The following is a 21,199-nucleotide window of genomic DNA, read 5'->3' on the forward strand; positions in this document are numbered from 1 at the left end:
AAAACAACTCCAAATTCAGCCAAGGCCAACCTGTCCAAAAGAATTTTAAAATTAAAGGACTGATAATACCAGTTAAATATAGAAACTGACAACAGCATCATGTATCACTGGAGAGTATTACCAATGGAAAAAAAAGAGTTTTGACTTTAGATGATACTGGATTATTTATAATTTATTTTTCAGTAAAAGTAGGTACTGATTTTTTTAAAGGAAATTTACTCCTTACAGATAATTATTGAGCCAATATGGCTGGTTAACGTGTTTACTAGTATAAAGTAATCCAGCACAGTAACAACTGATTTTAAATTAAGTGTATAAAGTTAGATTATAATTGGTTTTGCAATAGCTATACAAGAAGCCATACTGTAAAAGACCCATTAAAATTCAAGTTCACCATTCCATTCCCTTTCTGTACTGTAGCTGTGTAGCATTATACAAGGTACTCTGCTGTTCAACTATTTTGCCATTTAAACTATACTTCAAAGGTGTTTAAAAAAAAGGAACAAAAAAATTTGGTTTGGGATTTTAAAAAAGGCGGGGTGAGGGGGAGAAGAGGCATCATGTTATCTCATCCAAGCTGCACATCCCAATCCTCCCAGAGGCATGCCAGGTAGGGGGATGGGAAGCGGCACTGGAGGTTGCCCACCTGGGGGTACAGCTGGAGGAGGGGAACTGGCAGGTGGCATCCCAAGACCTGGAGGAGGATGGGGAGGAACAGCATGAGTTGGAGGCAATCATGGAGGTGGAAAGTTGGGGTTATATGTTGGTGGGGGAGGATAGCCAGGGGTTGGTGAGGGAATGTTGGGGAGCTGGAAATGATGCTGGGGGAGGTGGGGCAGGTGGTGGAGGACTAGGAGGATATACATGAGGATGGTATGGCAAGTGAGTGGGTGGTCCATATGCTGGAGGCAGAGCCCCTTAGGCTGGTCCTTCTGTCTTCATCATGGATTGCAGACTTTGATAACCCTCTCCTGACATATAAGAATTTGTAGTTGACATTCCAGTAATGTAGCTAGAAGGTGGTGGTGGTGGGGTGGTGAGGAGGAGGAGGTGGCTGATGTACAGGGGCAGGATGACTGGGAGGAGGAATCTGGACTTTTGGTAGATCTCCAGCCTCCACTGTGCCGGTCTGCTCACCCTCTTCTACTGAAACTGCAGCTGTGAAGGTTGGCTTACGTTCTGGAGGTGGATGTACAGGTAGTATTGGTGGGTGTGTGGTCTCAATTTGGGGGATTTTAGATGGTGGTGGTTCTGCTATCGTGCTGTCTTCCTTAGGAGAAACAACCACTGATCATTTAACCTGCCTGGGAGGGCTAGGTTGAGGAGATGGTTTTTTAGACTGTTGTGCTTGCTGCTGTTGCTGTTGTTGTGCTGTCTGCTGGGACTCTTTCTGCTGTGGTTATGACTGTTCAGAACTTTGAGACTGCTGTGACTGTTGTACTGAGGGCACTTGAGGTGTTGACTGAAGAGATGGTGGTTGCTGCAATTGATGAGGAGTATGCTGAGGCATCTGCTGTTTCCCTTGTGAATAGAGATCCAGGATCTGGTGGCAAATGTCTTCTAGTACATCAACAGGTCCATCTTGAACAAACTGTTCCCACCATCTTCTGTACATTGGTTTTGATGTCCATTCCTGTATTTCAAATTTTCATAAAGAGCCTGCCAAGTACATGACTGCTACTGCTATGATCTCAGGTTCCCACTGAAGCTATAATGTAGTACACAAGCTGTCATTTACAAATGTCCATGACATTTGAACCAATTTTTGAATTTTATTTTTATCACCCTTGAGTTGTTTGGCATATTTGAGGAGGAATTGGTAGGGAAGTTCAACTTGCAAATCAAACTTGACTCCTTCCAAGAAAAAGAGGAAAGGTATCACTCAAGACATTAGCAATAGCATAGCCTTCTAGAAGGCACAAGAGAAGTTCCACTAAACTTTTTTCTCTGAGAGAAAGCAATATCTATATAGCCTACAGTTGGAAAAGTCATATATATGTAGATCTAAAACTAGACAAACTTTCCACTGTTAGTATGAGTTATTAAGAATAAGTTGATCCTATAGAAGGAGTAGACACATATAGGAGTCCAAAATACATTTTCCTTATAGGGACCCACAAACCACAAAGTGATGATGAAAGAATGAAAGACCATATAGGTTTCTGGGAGATGGAGGAATTCACTATAGAGGAAAAGAGATTTTATATATATATATTTGATATAAATAGATCGATTATCAATGGAGTGAGTTAGAAAACTTAATTGCTTGCAAAAAACTAATGCAATTTCTTACATCCATAAAGACCCAATAATCAGCTATTATCTGAGGTTATCAGGGAAGGTTATGAGTGGGAACAAAACAAATTAAATTCTAAGTGAAATTCTAAGATTCTCAGGGGAAATCAGTGTAGTATCTGAATTTAAGAATATTTTCTGAGAACCCTCTTAGATTAGAACCAGGCCATAAAAAACAATGTAGGTTATGTGGAAGAGGAACTCCCCATGGGGGTGCAGGGAAAGGAGAAAGTAAGGGGAGAGAGAATCAAAGAACCTGTTTTGATTCTTTCTAGAAAGGAACCCAACTTTGGTTACGGAGTTGTAAGGTCCAGTTAATTTGTTTTGCTGCTATTTTCACAGCAGCTACACTAAGGCCATATGTGGAATTATAAAATTTCCTCAAGCAAAGATGTTTTTGGCTCAATTAGAAGCATGGAATATAATAAATCTCCTTTACTGTGTGGTTTCATATCTTTACCAAGACTTGAATGCTCAGATAATTTTTTTCTGACCTTGAAAGAAAGCTATACACACTCAGACACTTCAATATGTGCCCAGGATTAAGTAATGTTGATCTTTTACCCAGTATATGTGGTGAGCATTTCCTAAAATGGTTAATTTTGCTCTTGGAACATCGTTTCTCACCCCCCATAATCCTTATTGGAAGGAATGAATATGAAAATAGTTGAGATAGACATCATCTGATAATCTACTTGAGCTCCTTTTTCTCAGCTTCTATCCTTAGAAATTTATAATACACAAGAGATGGTAATTCTTTTTACTAAGAAAAATTCATTTTTCCTTGTATATAACATATCTTATTTCTCTATCCCAAAAAACCTCATAGACATTATTAGTAATAACTTTATGTCTTCTATAGCCCTTTATAAACCTATAAAGTTTATAAAGTACATTCTTTCCAACAATCTTGTGAGAGGTAAGCATTATTACCACTATTTTGAGTTTATTTCAATTGGAAATCAGATAAGATCAGAAGGGTTTTTCAGACTCACTCACTTGATAACTAGCAATGCTGGGGTCAAAAGTCAAGTTTTCTAACCCCAAGTCCAGAAGTCTTTTCAATGTACTCCAGGCCTAAAAAATATGGTGTCATGGTGATGCAGGGGAATTTCCATTTGTTAGTAGAACCAAGAAATTAGAAAATCCACAAAAATATTCTTTAGATAATACCATTAATTTTCTCATATAAATATTCAGGTATAGAAAGTCTATCATTTTAATTATGACAGAAATTAATATTTAGAAGTAAAGCAGAAAGCTGAGCAACAGTCAAATAGGAGTTCTGATAAAGATCTCATTTTTAAAATGTATAAAGAACTGCATCAAATTTATAAGGTTGCAAGTCATTCCCCAATTGATAAATGGTCAAATGATAATGAGTAAACAGTTTTCAAATGAATATAATATATATGTATATCATATATATATATATATATATATATATATAGTCATATGAAAAAATGCTCCAAATCATTATTGATAATAGAAGTGCAAATTAAAACAATTCTTTGGTATCACCTCTCACCTATCAGATTGGCTCAGATGACAAAAAGGAAAAAAATGATCAATATTGGAGAGATTCTAGTAGGATTGGGACATTAATGCACTGCTGGTGGAGTTGTGAACCGATGCAACCATTCTGGAGAGCTATATGCAACTAGGACCAAAGAGCAATAAAGTTGTTCATACCCTTTCACCCAGCAATTCCAATTCTAGGTCTATACCCAGAAAAAAAATCATAAAAGGGAAAAAGTCCTACATGTTCCAAAATCTTAATAGCAGTTCTTTTTGTGGTGGCAAAGAAGTGGAAATAGAGGGGATGCCTATCAATTGAGGAATGGTTAAACAAGTTATGGTAAATGAATATTATGGAACACTATTGTTTTATAAGAAACTATTAATGGTAGGCCTTTAGAGAAGCATGGAAGGAATTATAGAATCTGATGCTAAATGAAAGGAGCAGAACTATGAGAACATTATACACATTAACAACAACATTGAGAGATGATCAACCTTAATGGAAGCAGCTCCTCTCAGCAGTTCAGAGAGCTAGGAAAAATATATTAAAACAGTTATGCACAATGTTATCCCCATCCAGGGGAAGAAAATCAAAACAAAGCAAAAAGCAAAAATGCTTCAGAATCTGAGGAACACTACATTCACTTTTTTAAAAAAAATGTCTCATGTATCTCTTTCCCTTAATCCTAATTCCTCATACCAAAATTGTCTAACCTGTAAACATACTTAACACATGCTTAACCTAATGGTTTGAGGGGAGCAGGATGGGAAGGGAGGATAGAAGGAAATTTTGTAACTTAGAAATATGCATAGTAATTTGGATGAATATTTTTTTTTAGGTTTTTGCAAGGCAAATGGGGTTAAGTGGCTTGCCCAAGGCCACACAGCTAGGTAATTATTAAGTGTCAGAGACCAGATTTGAACTCAGGTACTCCTGACTCCAGGGCCGGTTCTTTATCCACTATGCCACCTAGCCACCCCCCTATTTGGATGAATATTGGAAAAGGCTTTCATAACATGTATTTGGAAAAGTAAAGCATCAATTAAAAGGGTGGGCAAAAAAGATGTTTCCTGGCCATCATTTTCTAAGAACAATGACTTCATAGGGTAATGTCTTGATTTTTGTATGAATTAGATTTAAATAAAATAGAGTTGCACAAAGTCCTAAGTCTCTCCTCTGAAGTCTTTAAAATCTAATGGCAGATCAAGTCAAGACAACTGGAAATGGTCTGTGATGCAGCGGATGACTTTGATATCTTCGTTGCCTGACAAAGCTCTAAGCTACCACAGGATCTACTTTAGTCACCTTTGTGATCATTGGTTATTCTCATCTGCTCATTCTATTGGAGGAAGTCTTCATGAGCTTGGGGGAGACATACCCCTAACTCACTGATGGGTTTGAGGCCTGTCAATTATCCTCAATTGATTTAACCCATATATCAAGACAGTTTTACCTGGCTGTGGCCTCTGTATGTGCTACAGTTTTTTTAAGCCACAGGTGAGAGTTATGTGTCAGGAGGACACCAAAGGTATGAATTTGTGGCCCTTAAAAGGGCTTGCAAGGTCTCACAACAGAGATACTAGTTCTCTTTTAATACCTCCTAATACATTCTGTTTGTATAATAGATGACAAATAAATGGTCATTGATTGAGTATTAACATTTCTATAACATCTAGTATGTACCAGCACTTTGCGATTATTATCTTATTTGATCCTTCAAACAATTCTCAAAAGCTGGAACTATTATTATCTCCATAGTACAATTGAGGAAACTGAATTAAACAGGTTTACTAAGCTCTGGGAATAAAAATAAAGACTATAATTAACTCAGTCTCTCTTTTTTGGGTGGGACACCTTATGTATATACTTTTATAAAATCTTAATGTTTCTGGCCAAGATGGCAGAGAGAAGACAGGCACAGTTCTAGAGTCTCCTGATCTCTTCCCCATCTATCACATGAAACAAACCTCTTAGAGCAAGTCCGACTCAAGGAACCCAGAGAGAAAAGCCAGGAGAAAGAGCATCTACCTCAGGATTTGTCTCCTGCTGCAGCTTTGGTAGAATTCGGGCGGGTGAGTATTAGCCCCGGATCAGCCAGAGTAAGAGCTGAATTGGAACCTGGAGTCTGAGGGCGGGAGAGCGGGACGTGCTGGATCAGTGGTGGGGCTGGACAAAAGGGGCTTGGGTCCACAGGGAAGCAGAGGCGCTGGTGTTGGTGCTGTCCCCCTGGAGCTTGGGGAAGGGGCTGCGGGGAGATGTCTGGTGCAGGAGAGCTGCTGACACCATTGCTGGGCTCCTTCAGTCTGAGAAACTCTGAGCCCACGCCTCCATTGCATTGACACCTCCTCCAAAACAAACAATTGCAAACTACTTCTGCCTCAGGCCCAGGTGTGTGAGCCCAAGAACCAACCCAGCTGAGGAATGACCTCAGGCCAGGGTAAAGCCTGACATTGATTGAAGGCAAAAGAATTCAATAGTTCCAACTCCTCCCTTCCTGCAAAGGGAGAAGGCCTCTCAACCCAAGCCACAGACACTCCAGAGAGGGCAACCAGCACCTCCTACTGGCCAGCAAGAGAAACTGCACTCAGTAAAGCCTTTAGTGATGCCAAGCCCAGGTAAACCAGCCCCCCCCCCCCAGCTCAAGGTCTTAGCATAATGAAGAAGGGTCAGCGGAAAGGTGGATTCACAGAAAAATTCCTGGAAGGGAAAGACCCCAACTCAGAGAGACCTGGAACCTCTGAAGAGAAAACAATTTGGTCTCCAGAACAGAAAGACTTCCTCGAAGAAATAAGGAAGGAGCTTAAAAATTTGGGAGAGACAATTAATACCTTGCAACAAGAAAACAAAACCTTAGAAAGTACAATTGGACAAACACAAAAGGAGAATAAATCTCTCAGATCATCAATTGGATAATTACAAAATGAGAACAATTCTCTCAGATCCTCAAATGAGCAAATGCAAAAAGAAATTAATTCTCTCAATACTTCAATTGGTCAAATGAAAAGCTCTTTCACAAGTAGAATTGACCAATTGGAAAAGGAGTTGCAAAAGGTTAATGAAGAAAACTCCCCCCCCCAAAAAAAGAATGGAGTCTACAGAAACTAATGACTTCATGAGACAGCAAGAGTCAGTTAAACAAAATCAAAAAATAAAAAAATAGAAGCAAATGTAAAATACCTCATCAACAAAACCACTGACCTTGAGAATAGATCGAGGAGGGGCAACCTGAAAATTATAGCACTTCCTGAAAATATTGAAGAGAAAAAAAGCCTGGACTTAATATTACAGGATCTAGTGACAGAAAACTGCTCTGATAGCATGGAATCACGGGGCAAAGTAGTTATTGAAAGAGTACATTGATCCCCACCATAAAAAGATCCTACAATGAAAACACCAAGGACTGTTGTGGCCAAACTGCAGAACTATCAGATAAAAGAGGAAATACTGCAAGCAGCCAGAAAGAAACAATTTAAATATCAAGGAGCCACAGTAAGGATCACACAGGACCTGGCTGCATCAACATTAAGGGATCAAAGGGCCTGGAACGAGATATTTTGAAGAGCATGGGAGCTTGGAATGCAGCCAAGATTCTACTTTCTGGAAAAGCTGAGCATACTCTTCCAGGGAAAAAGATGGACACTTAACAAAATGGAAGAATTCCAAAAATTTCTGATGAAAAGACCAGAGCTAAACAGAAAATTTGGACAACAAACAGGAGGTTCAAGAGACACATGAAAAGGTAAAAAAAAGGGGGGGGCAGTAAAAGAAAAAAATGCAATAAATGTAACTCTAACAGAGAGACTACACCTTGCCAGAAATGATGGACAATCATGACCTATCCATGAGTCTACTATCTAATGGGATATAACTGGCTTTAACCCCATTTGGGAGAAAGACTCTAATAACTCTCAGGAATTTAGACTCTATAGAATATACAGAACTGGAAGGGTCAGACACTCAGAATGTTCTATGACTTAGAATGATCTAAAAAAAACACTACTGCCCTAAAAAGAGGGACAGGAAAGAGATGGGAGGAGGGAGGGGATTGAATGGGGTAAATTACATTACACTAAGAGGTACAAAAAACCTATGGTAATAGTGGGGAAGAAGGGAGCAGAGGAGAAACACTTGAATCTTCTTCTCATCAGACTTGGCTTAAAGTCAACCCACACATACTCAGTTAACTTATATAACATCTAACCTTTCAAGCATTAAAAGGGGAAAAGGGGAGGGGGGACAGAGAAAGGGAAGGGGAGTAGGGAAAATAAGGGGAAATAATAAAAGGAAGGGAAAGGAAAAGGGAAAAAGGGAAAGGGGAAAGAAAGGGGAGGGTGTGATATAGGAGGGAAAACACACTGAATGGGGTGGTTTTCAGAAACAAAAGATGGGAATATGGATAAAGGGGGAGGGGGAAAATACAAACAGAGGGAAGATAGCATGGAGGGCAATAAAGAATTAGTAATCATAACCTTAAATGCGAATGGGATGAACTCTCCCTTAAAACGTAAGCAAATAGCAGAGTGGATTAAAAACCAGAATCCTACAATATGCTGGTTACAAGAAACTCATTTGAAGCAGAGAGACACATATAGACTAAAGGTAAAAGGATGAAGCAAAATATATTTTGCTTCAGCTGAAGTAAAAAAAAGCAGGGGTAGTAATCCTTATCTCAGACAAAGCAGAAGCAAAAATAGATAGCATTAAAAGAGATAAGGTAGGAAACTATATCCTCCTAAATGGTACCATAGATAATAAAGTCATTTCAATATTGAATATATATGCACCCAGTGGGACAGCATCCAAATTCTTAGAGGAGAAGCTTAAAGAATTACAGGAAGACATAGATAGCAAAATTCTACTAGTGGGAGACCTCAACCTCCCTCTTTCAGATCTAGATAAATCGAATCATAAAACAAACAAGAAAGAAATTAGGGAGGTAAATAGATTGTTAGAAAAATTAGATATGGTAGATTTATGGAGGAAACTGAATGGGGATAGCAAGGAATATACCTTTTTCTCTGCAGTACATTGAACTTAAACAAAAATTGACCTTGTACTAGGACATAAAAACCTAATGATCAACTGAAGAAAGGCATTAATAGTGAATACATCTTTCTCAGATCACAGTGCAATAAAAGTCATATGCAATACTGGGCCAAGGAGATATAGACCCAGAACAAATTGGAAACCGAATAACCTCATTTTAAAAAAATGAGTGGACCAAAAAACAAATTATAGAAAGAATTAACCGTTTTATCATAGATAATGACAATAATGAAACAACATACCAAAACCTATGGGATTCATTTAAAGCAACTCTCAGGGGATATATTATAGCTCTAAATGTTTATATGAATAAATTGGAGAAAGAGGAAATTAATGAACTAAACATGCAACTAAAAAAATTAGAGAAAGAACAAATCAAAAATCCCCAATTAAGTACCAAATTAGAAATTCTAAAAATTAAAGGAGAAATTAATAAAATTGAAAGCAAAAAACCATTGAATTAATAAATAAAACCAAAAGTTGATATTATGAAAAAAACAATAAAATTGATACCTCTGGTCAATTTGATTAAAAAAAGAAAGAAGAAAACCAAATAGCTAGCATCATAAATGAAAAAGGTGAACTCACCACCAATGAGGAGGAAATTAAAGTAATAATTCGAAATTATTTTGCCCAACTCTATGCCAATAAATATGATAATCTAAGTGAAATGGATGAATATTTACAAAAATATAAGTTGCCCAGGTTAAATGAAGAAGAGATTAAATACCTAAACAACCCTATCTCAGAAAAAGAAATTCAACAAGCCATTACTGAACTGCCTAAAAAAAAAAATCTCCAGGGCCTGATGGATTCACAAGTGAATTCTACCAAACATATAAGGAACAATTGGTTCCAATCCTAGATGAACTTTTTGGAAAAACAGGGAAAGATGGAACTCTGCCTAACTCTATCTATGAAACCAATATGGTACTGCTACCTAAACCAGAAGAGTTAAAACAGAGAAAGAAAATTATAGACCTATCTCCCTGATGAAGATAGATGCAAAAATCCTAAATAAAATCTTAGCAAAACGATTACAACAAGTCATCACTAGGATAATACATTATGATCAAGTAGGATTTATTCGAGGAAGGCAGGGTTGGTTCAATATTAGGAAAACTGTTAGTATACTCAATTATATCAACAGCAAACCTATCAGAAATCATATGATCATATCAATAGAAGCTGAAAAAGTTTTAGACAAAATACAGCATCCATTCCTATTAAAATCACTAGAGAGTGTGGGAATAAATAGACTGTTCCTTAAAATAATTAGCATTATCTATCTGAAACCATCAACAAGCATTATACTCAATGGGGAGAGGCTAGAGGCATTCCCAATAAAATCAGGGGTGAAACCAGGGTGCCCATTATCACCACTACTATTCAATATTGTATTAGAAATGTTAGCATCATCAATTAGAGAAGAAAAAGAAATTAAAGGAATTAGAATTGTGAAGGAAGAGACAAAACTCTCACTCTTTGCAGATGACATGATGCTTTACCTAGAAAATCCCAAGAAATCATCTAAAAAACTACTGAAAACAATTACCAATTTTAACAAAGTTGCAGGTTATAAAATAAACCCTCATAAATCCTCAACTTTTCTATATATGTCTAGCAAGAAACAGCAGGAAGAGCTAGAAAGAGAAATCCCATTCAAAGTAACCTCAGACAATATAAAATATTTGGGTGTCTATTTGCCAACAAAGACTCAGAATCTTTTTGAAAACAATTATAAAACACTTCTCACACAAATTAAATTAGATTTAAATAACTGGGCAAATATCAACTGCTCATGGATAGGTAGAGCTAATATAATACAAATGACAATTCTACCAAAACTAACCTATCTGTTTAGTGTCCTACCAATCAAAATTCCAAAAAATTACTTTAACGAGTTAGAAAAAATTGTAAGTAAATTCATATGGAGAAATAAAAAGTCAAGAATTGCCAGGAGCTTAATGAAAAAAAGTGCAAAAGAAGGTGGCTTAGCCCTACCTGATCTAAAATTATATTATAAAGCATCACTCATGAAAACTGTTTGGTATTGCCTAAGAAATAAAGTGGTGGACCAGTGGAATGGACTAGGTCTAAAAGCAGGAAATGATTACAGTAATCTGCTGTTTGATAATCCCAAAGAGTCTGGCCATTGGGATAAAAACTACCTCTTTGATAAAAATTGCTGGGAAAATTGGAAGTTAGTATGGAAGAAACTTAGATTAGACCAACACCTCACACCCTTTACCAAGATAAGATCCAAATGGTTACAGGACATAGACATAAAAAACAATACTATAAGCAAATTAGAAGATCAAGGACTAGTCTACCTGTCAGATTTATGGAAAGGGGAACAGTTTATGACTAAGGAAGAGTTGGAGAATATCAGCAAAAACCAATTAGTTGATTTCGATTACATTAAATTAAAAAGCTTTTGCATAGATAAAACCAATGTAACCAAGATCAAAAGAAATGTAGTAAATTGGGAAACAATCTTTACAACTAATGATTCTGACAAAGGACTCATTTCTAAAATATACAGAGAACTGAGACATATTTTTAAAACAAAAAGCCATTTCCCCAATTGAAAAATGGTCAAAGGATATGCAAAGGCAATTTACAGATGAGGAGGTCAAAGTAATCCATAGCCATATGAAAAAATGTTCTAAATCATTAATTATTAGAGAAATGCAAATTAAAGCTTCTTTGAGGTACCACCTCACACCTCTCAGATTGGCCAGTATGACCAGGAAGGATAATGATCATTGTTTGAAGGGATGTGGGAAATCTGGGACACTATTACACTGCTGGTGGAGCTGTGAACTCATCCAACCCTTCTGGAGAGCTATTTGGAACTATGCCCAAAGGGCAACAAAAATGTGCATACCCTTTGACCCAGCAATACCACTACTGGGTCGTATAGATCTGAAGAGATGAGGAAAAAGGGTAAAAACATTACTTGTACAAAAATATTTATAGCAGCCCTGTTTGTGGTGGCAAAGAATTGGAAATCCAGTAAATGTCCTTCAATTGGGGATTGGCTTAGCAAACTGTGGTATATGTATGTCATGGAACACTATTGTTCTATTAGAAACCAGGAGGGACAGGATTTCAGTGAAACCTGGAGGGATTTGCATGAACTGATGCTGAGTGAGATGAGCAGAACCAGAAAAACACTGTACACCCTAACAGCAACATGGGAGTGATGATCAACCTTGAAGGACTCACTCATTCCATCAGTGCAACGATCAGGAACAATTTTGGGCTGTCTGCAAAGGAGAGTGCCATCTGTATCCAGATAATGAGCTGTGGAGTTTGAACAAAGTTCAAGGACTATTCCTTTTAATTTACCAAAAAACAGATATCTTATTATCTGATCTTGTTACCTCTTAGACTTCTTGTCTCTTCTTTAAGGATATGATTTCTCTCTCATCACACCCAATTTGGAACAAGGTACAACATGGAAACAAAGTAAAGACAGAGTGCTTTCTGTGGGCGGGGGGTAGAGGGAAGCAAGATTGGGGGAAATAATGTAAAACTCAAATAATATCTTTAATAAAAATAAATTTAAAAAAAATTTTAAAAAATCTTAATGTTTTCCTTTCCTATGAGATGTTTTAAGGGTAAAAACTCAGGGTTTCTAAACTTCAAACTTTTCCTGAAGACAGTTTATATTTGTGGATTTAGGAAATTCAGCTCAAATGCTGCACAAATTTTAAAAACTACCCTCTGGGTTATTCCAATTCACAGCACAAATCAACAATCAGAAAACTAATTCTTGACATCTGAAATTCAGAGGGCATCATCTAGTTCTTCATCTTAAGTTTGATAGTTTTTCTTCATTCTCGAAAAATACCATGACATCAGGGAGGTGATGCTATGTTATGTCACCAGACTCTCTCCTCCAGAGCCATCTAGGTCAAGTGGTCATATATGAATCAGGACAACTAGAGATGAGCCTGGATGTAAGTCAATCAAGGTTAAGTAACTTGCCCAAGGTCACTTAGCTAGTAAGTATCAAACATCTGAGGCTGGCTTTGAACTCCCATCCTCCTAACTCCAAGGCCAGTATTCTATCCCCTGTACCACCTTCAAGCTAATCTAATAATAATATTAAGATATTTATGTCAAACTCAAAAGTTTAAAAAACACTTTATTTCAATTGAGCTTCACAGAAGATATGTGAGATAATGTACCACAGTCTTACTTTCCTCATTTTAAAAAATGACCTCTAATAAAACCTCCTTAGAATCCTGGAATCTCAGAGATTTAGAGCTGAGGAGGTCCTCTGAGGTCCTCTTGTACATCTTATAGCTGAACAGGAATTCTTCCTTTTGATCTCAAGAACTTATTAATCTTGAGCTAGCCATTTCTGTTTAGTGGAAATTAGAATTGTTTTTTCCATTGATACTTTATTTTTCCAAATACATATTAGAAAGTTTGTTCAATATTCATCCATACGCATATTTATATTTTTAAGCTGCATAATTTCCTTCCACCCTCCCTTCCCAACTCCTTCCCCTCAGCAGTGAACAATCAGGTGAATATTGTACATACACATTGTGCTAAACATGTTTACAGATTAGTCATTTTCAGTATGAGGAAGTAAGATTAAGGTAAAGAAGTACTTAAGAGATTTTAAAAAGTGAATGTATGTTTTTCAGATTCTGAAAGGTTATTTTTAAATTTTTTCTTCCTCTGGATGGGGACAACAATGTTGATCTAAAAGATTTGTCCTAGCTCTCTGAACTGCTGATAGCAGCTGCATCCAGCCAGGTCGCTCAACTGGCAATGTTGTTTATAATGTGTAGAATGTTCTCTCGGTTCTGCTCCCTTTACTCAACATCAGATCTTGTAATTTTTTTCCATGTTTCTCTAGCAGCATGGATTCTTTTTTAATTATTAAATATTTTATTTGTTATCCAATTATAAATAATAATCCTTCCTACCAATCATTATTGCAAGGTTTTGAATTATACAATTTCCCCCCCCTCCTCTCCCTCACCCCCCCCCAACAGAAGGCAATCTGATATAGTCTTTACATTTGTTTCCATGATATGCCTAGATCAAAATTGAATGTGCTGAGAAAAAAAACCATATCCATAAGAAAAAGAAAGAAAATATTAGAAATAACAAAATTATGTAATATATAAAACAACTTTTTTTTTAAAAAATGAAGATAATAATCTTTTGTCTTTGTTTAAATTCCATAGTTTCTTCTCTGGATACAGATGGTATTCTCTATCATGGATCCCATTGCACTGATAGAGTAAGCATTTCCATCAAGGGTGATCATTACCCCATCTTCTAGTTAAGGTGTACAATATTCTTCTCATTCTGCTCATCTCACTCAGCATGGATTCATGAAATTTTTTTCCAAGCTTCTTTGAAATCCCATCCCTCCTGGTTTCCAATACAACAATAGTGTTCCATGACATGAAGATTTTCCTTTGGGCATAATTCCAAATTGCTCTCCAGAAAGGATGGATCTGTACATAGCTACACCAATAATGCAGTAGTGTCCCAGATTTCCCACATGCCCTCTAACATTGATCATTATTCTTTCCGGTCATATTGGTCAATCTGAGAGGTGTGAGGTAGTACCTCAGAGATGCTTTAATTTTCACTTTTCTAATCAGTAATTATTTAAAACAATTTTTCATACAACTATAGATAGCTTTGATTTTCTCATCTGAAAATTTCCTTTGCATATCCTTTGACCATTTGTCAAATGGGAAATGGTCTGGTTTTTTTTTAAATAAATTTGATTCAATTCTCTATCTATTATAGAAATAAACCCTTTGTCAGAAACACTAGTGAAATTGTTTCTGAACTTACTCCATTTCTTTTGATCTTAGAGTGGTTTTGTTTTTGCAAAATCTTTTTAATTTAATGTAATCAAAAAGTTTTTATAATGTTCTCTATCTCTTCCTTGGTCCTAAACTTCTCCACTTTCCATAGATCTGAGAAGTAAACTATTCCTTGTTCTCCTAATTTGCTCATATTATTGTCTTTTATGTCTAAATCTTGCACTCATTTTGATTTTATGTTGTTATAGGGTGTGAGATGTTGGTCTTAATCTTAATTTCTGCCATACTATCTTCCAGTTGTCCCAGCAATTTTAATCAAAGAGGGAGTTCTTATCCTGGTAGCTGAACTTTTTGGGATTATCAAACAGCATATTACTATAATCATTTCCTGATGTCTCTTTTGCACCTAATCTGGTTCACTGATCCACCACTCTATTTATTAGTCAGACTTAGTACCAGATAGATTTGATGGTTGATGCTTTATAATATAATTTTAGATCCAGTAAGGCTAAGATGCCTTCTTTTGCATTTTTCCAATAAATCCCTTGATATTCTTGACATTTTGTTTTTCCCTTTGAATTTAGTTACAATTTTTTTTCCTACAATAGAGAAGTAATTTTTTGGAAGTTGATTGATATGGCACTAAATAAATAGCTTAATTTAGGTAGAATTGACATTTTTATTACATTGGTTTGGCCTCTCCATGAACAGTTGCTATTTGCCCTGTTATTTAGATTTGATTTTATTTGTGTGAAAAGTGTTTTATAGTTGTTTTCGTAGAGATTTTTGAGTCTGCCTGTGCAGGTAGAATCCCAAGTATTTCATGTTATCTGAAGTTTTTTTTTTTTTAAATGGGATTTATCTTTCTAACTCTTGCTACTATGTCTTGTTAGTGTTACAAAGCAGTGCTGAGGATTTATGTGTGTTTATTTTATATCCTTTGATTTTACTAAAGTTGCTATTTCTTTTAGATGATTTTTTTAGGGTTCTCTAGGTATATCATCATGTTATCTACAAAGAGTGAGAGTCTTGTTTTTTTCTTCCCAATTCTAATTCCTTCAATTTATTTTTTTTTTCTTTTCTCATTGCTAACATTTCTAAAACAACATTGAATAGTAGCGGTGATGATGGGCATTCTTGTTTCACCCCCGATCTTATTGGGAATACTTCTAGTTTATTTCCATTGCATATAATGCTTGTTGATGGTTTTAAATAGATAATGCTTATCATTTTAAAGAATAATCCATTTATTCCTACACTCTTTCATGTTTTTAGTAGGGATGGTACTGTATTTTGTCAAAGGCATCTATTGAGATAATCATATGATTTCTGCTAGGTTTGTTATTGATATAGTTAATTGTGCTGGCAATTTTCCTAATATTGAACTAACCTTGCATTCCTGCAATAAATCCTATTTGATAATAGTATATTAGCCTCGTGATAACTTGCTGTAATCTTTTTTGCTAATATTTTATTTAAGATTTTTGTATTCATATTCATTAGGCAAATTGACCAAAAATTTTCTTTCTCTGTTTTGACTCTTTCTGTTTTAGATTTCAGCACAATATTGGTTTAATAGAATGGATTAGGCAGAGTTCTGGCTTCATCTATTTTTTCCAAATAGTTTACATAGAATTTTAGCTAATTGTTCCTTGAATGTTTGATTGAAATCACTTGTGGGCGTGGCTAGATGTCAGAGTGGATAGAGCACTGACTCCTGAGTCAGGAGGATTTGAGTTCACATCTGACCTAATGACCAAGCTTTCTGACCTTGGGCAAAGCATGTAACCCCATTGCCTTGCAAAAACAACAACAACAACAACAAAGACATCACTTGTGAATCCATCTGGTCCTGGAGATTTTTTTCTTAGGGAATTCATTTATGGTTTATTGGATTTCTTTTTCTGAGATAAGGTTATTTACATATTTAATTTCCTCTTCATTTCACAGGGATAATTCATATTTTTATAATGTTCATCTATTTCATCTACCTTATTAAATTTATTAGCACACAGTTGGACAAAATAATTCCAAATTACTACTTTAATTTTCTACTCTTTGATGGTGAATTCACCTTTTTCACTTTTGATACTAGTAATTTGGTATGGAATTTTAAATTTATTCTTTCTTTAATGTTTTAGTTGGATGCTAAGTTCATTAATTCCTTTATTTTATTCATGTAAACTTTTAGAAATATAATATATCCCCTAATCATTTCTTTGACTGGGACCTGTAAGTTTTGGTATGTTGTCTTGTTATTGTCATTTTCTTGGGTGGAATCATTAATTCTTTCTGTGATTTGTTGTTTGATCCACTCATTCTTTAAAATGAGATCATTTAGTTTCCAATTAGTTTTGAATCTATATCTTCATTGTCCATTATTGCCCCTGTTTTGGTCTGAAAAGGATGTATTCAATATTTCTGCCTTTCTGTATTTGATTATGAGGTTTTTATGTCCTAATACCTGGTCAATTTTTGTGTATATTACAGGTACTGCAGAAAAAAATGTAATTTCCTTTCTATTCCCATTCAATTTTCTCCAAAGGTCTATCATATCTAAGTTTTCTAACATTCTATTTACTTCCTTAATTTCCTTCTTGTTTATTTTATGGTTAGACTTATCTAATTTTGAGAAAAGGAGTTTTTTTTTTTATATCTTCCTGTAACTCATTCAGTTTCTCCTATAAGAATTTCGATGCTATACTGCTTGGTACACACATATTTAGTACAAAATTACTTCATTGTCTATGGAAACTTTTAGGAGGATATAGCTTCCTTCCTTATCTCTTTTAATGAGATATATTTTTGAGACTGCTTTGTCTGAGATAAAGGATTGATACCCCTGCCTTTTTCACTTCAGCTGAAGCATAAGATAATCTGCTCCAGTATTTTATCTTTATTCTGTATGTATCTCTCTATTGAAAATGCATTTCTTGTAAGCAGCATGATTCTGTTTTTTAATCCATTCTGCCATCTGCTTACATTTTATAAGAGAGTCCACTCCACCCAAATTCAAAGTTATAATTACTGGGGGCAGAGCCAAGATGGTGGCAGGAGGACAGACTATCCCAGGAGCTCTCTTCCAAAAATATTCCAAAAACCTTAAAATTATTACTCTAACTAAATTTTTGAGAGACAGAACCTACAAGAAAACCCAGTGAGGCAATTCTCCAACCTAAGGTAATCTGGAAAATCACGGGGAAATTCTGTTCCACAGGGTTGGAAGGGGTGGCAGAACATCCAGAATCACCATGTGGGACTGAAGGAATTCCAGCCTTCTGGGAACTGCCTGTGGTGTGCTTGTGCCCCTGGGAAGGCAGATAACTGGAAGCAGAAACAGTTTCCTGATCTGCCAACCCAGGGAATACAAAGCACAACTTAGAAGATCAGCTGGAAAATTTCTGCTAGCATGAAGCTAGCATGGCCTTCAGTGAACCACACACAGCCTTCAGTGCAGCCCAGATACCACAGATACCAGGAAATGAAAGCAGGCCCACTGAAGTGCCCAGCAAGGAACCACCTAGCAGCTGATCCCAGAGGGCTTAATCCATGGAAGATAAGGAGGTGGGGGCAGACTGTCAAGGTCTCTCCTCTGTCCCTGAGATAGGACTCTAGTTCTTTGTCCATATTCCAACCCTGGTAACAGGCCTGGCTCCCATACTGTCATAGTGGAGCAGGGGTCCTCCTCACAGCTCCAGGACAGAGAGGAGTACTTGTGATCATCTACCAATCAAAGCAGAGTCCAGGAGAGCAGTCTAGAGCCTCTCATAAGACCTTGAAGGAACAGAGGTCCTTGTGGTGGTGTCCCAATAACATTCCAAAGCTCAGAAAGCACCCCAAAACCAATGCACACCCTGATGAAATAAGTAACAGAAAAAAAAGGAACCTGACCAGGGACAATTACTTTGGTCCCATTGAGGATCAAAACACACACTCAGAAGATGACAAAGCCTAAGCTTCTGTATCCAAAGTCTCCAAGGAAAAAAGTAATAATTGCTAAGTCTTTATTGCAGTACATGTTCTTTTCCCTCCATTTGTATTTTTCTCCTTTTTTTAACTTTCCCCCGGATTTTGCTTTGGAATACCACTTCCTTCAGTGCATTTGCCTCATTCTATCCAACCTTCCTATTTTCCTCTAGTGTAAGATAGATTTCTAAACCATATTGAGTGTGTATGTTATTTTCTCTCTGTTCTACTGCTAATGAAAGTGAAGGCTCACTCTCTCCCCCCCTCAAATTTCCCCCTTCCAGTCCATTGCAAAAGCTTTTTTAACATGAATTTTCTTGGCCTTTCTCCCAGTACATTTCTTTCTTGCCCTTTAACTCCATCTTTATAATATATTATACCTTCACATTGTTTCCTCCTGTGCCTTGTCTTTAAATCCTCCTTCTAACTGCCCTAATAAATGAGAAAGTTCAAATGAGTTCATAGTATAATCTTCCTATGCAGGAATACAAGCTTTCTGTTCAGCTCTGGTTGTTTCAACAGGGAAGTTTGAAAGTCCCCTATTTCAGTGAATGTCCATCTTTTCCCCTAAAAGAGAATGTTCAGTTTTGTTGGGTAGTTGATTCTAAGTTTTTTTTAAGTTTTTTTGCAAGGCAAATGGGGTTAAGTGGCTTGCCCAAGGCCACACAGCTAGGCAATTATTAAGTGTCTGAGACTGGATTTGAACCCAGGTATTCCTGACTCCAAGGCCGGTGCTTTATCCACTATGCCACCTAGCTGCCCCAATGATTCTAAGTTTTAACCTAAGCTCTTTTTCCTTCTAGAATATCATATTCCAAGTCCTACAAGCCCTTAATGAAGAAGCGACTAAATCTTGTGTTATCCTGACTGTAGTTCCCTGGTATTTGAATTGTTTCATTCTGGTCTGTGCTCTGCTTTGTGAATGACTGCAAGCACTTCCCTCTGCCCTGGAGATATGAGAATGGTCCCAGCTCCACCAGAAAAGTAAAGCTCCTTTTCCTGCAGACTGTATCTGAGTACCAGCAAAGCTGCAGAATTTTACCTCATGGATTGATAGTAGAGAGACCTTTACAATCTCCTCTGATCCCCTTACTGTCCATGAACTGAACACTCTGAAAGCAACTGCTGAATGGCTCCCTGCACTGTTCCTGGTCCCCAGGGGCCAAGTTTGGGCTGAGGCCTGTCTCAATGATCTGGGCTCTGCAATCACTCCAGTGTGGCAGAGTTTTCCTGCAGAACATCTAAGTTGTCCTTGGAAATCTCTGGAAGGAGAGATCTGGAAACCACTATCACTTCCAGGAACCCAGGTAACCCCATGGATCCAGGTGCCCCATGGGTTATTCCTGGATAGTTGGAGGTGGTTGCTGCAGCAAGGCCTGAGCAGTACCGAGACCCTTTCAAACCCTGGCATGACAAATGTTTCTTGTGGATCTTCCAAACTGCTTTGAGCTGGAAAATGGTTTCATTCAGTCTTTCTGTGGGTTATGCCACTCTATAATTTGGCTATAGCTATTATTTAGAGGTGCCTGGAGTGGTCTGTGGAAGAACTTGTGGGAATTCCTGCATCCACTCTGCTGTCCTGGCTCTGTCCCCCTCCCAGATTTACTACATTTTGAAATTGCTTTTGGTTGTTCTTTCCATTTACATTTTTCTATTCACTGTGTATATTGTTTTTCTGAATCTTCTCCTTACTTTACTATGCAGTAATTCATATAGAATCTTTCCATCCTCCTCTGTATTTAGGACCATCACTTTTCACTGCAGAGTAATATTCTTTTACATTCATGTCTACAGAACTTTCTTTTTGTCCTCAGTTAAAGGTTATGGACAATTTAACTACTTTATTTGCAAAGTTACTGAGAGGTCAAGGAAGATGAAGTTCACGAAAATTCAAAGTACTCATCAATAGCAAAATTATTAGTAAACTGTGAGGAGGTTTAGTAGAGTGCCCAGATTGAAAATCAGATTACCAGGGTTTGTGGAATGAGTGATTGGAGGAAATAGAAACAGTGAGTACACACAGTACTTTACTGGAGTCTATCTGTAAAAAAAGGAGAGATGTATGGTAATATCTTGAGGAAAATGTGGATTCAAGGGAAAGCTTCTTTAGAATTCAAAGAACCTAGGAAGGTATCTAAACTTTGTATCTTTGCACTCTTTTACCCAGTGCTCTGCAAATATTGGATATTTAAATGTTTCTTGAAGATAAATTTGGAAGGGAGTGAGAATTTTCAAATTTTATCTAATATGTACATATGTCTCTCTAGCTCTTTGGTTGATATTTTCAAGTTATTAATTTTTGTTGTTCAGTAATTTCAGTTGTACTGACTCTTTTTGACACTATTTGGGATATTCTTGTCAGATATTGGAGAAATTTTCTATTTTCCTTCTCCTACTCATTTTACAGATGAGGAAACCGAGGCAAATAGAGTTAAGAAACTTGCCAAGGATCACACAGATATAGGGGGTCAAGACTAGATTTGAACTCAGAAAGATGATTTTTACTGACTTCAGGTTCAGAACACTATTCATTGGACCACCTAGCTGTTCTATTCTT

The 21,199-nt window shown here is 36.8% G+C and overlaps 1 pseudogene; it reads right to left on the reverse strand.

Annotated features, from left to right (window-relative positions):
- Window positions 1-563: 563 nt before the first annotated feature.
- Window positions 564-19,883, reverse strand: LOC141497825 (cyclin-K pseudogene; annotated as a pseudogene).
- Between the last annotated feature and the right edge of the window lie 1,316 nt (window positions 19,884-21,199).

This window comes from Macrotis lagotis, chromosome 1, assembly GCF_037893015.1.
Source record: "Macrotis lagotis isolate mMagLag1 chromosome 1, bilby.v1.9.chrom.fasta, whole genome shotgun sequence".
Lineage (NCBI taxonomy): Eukaryota > Metazoa > Chordata > Mammalia > Peramelemorphia > Peramelidae > Macrotis > Macrotis lagotis.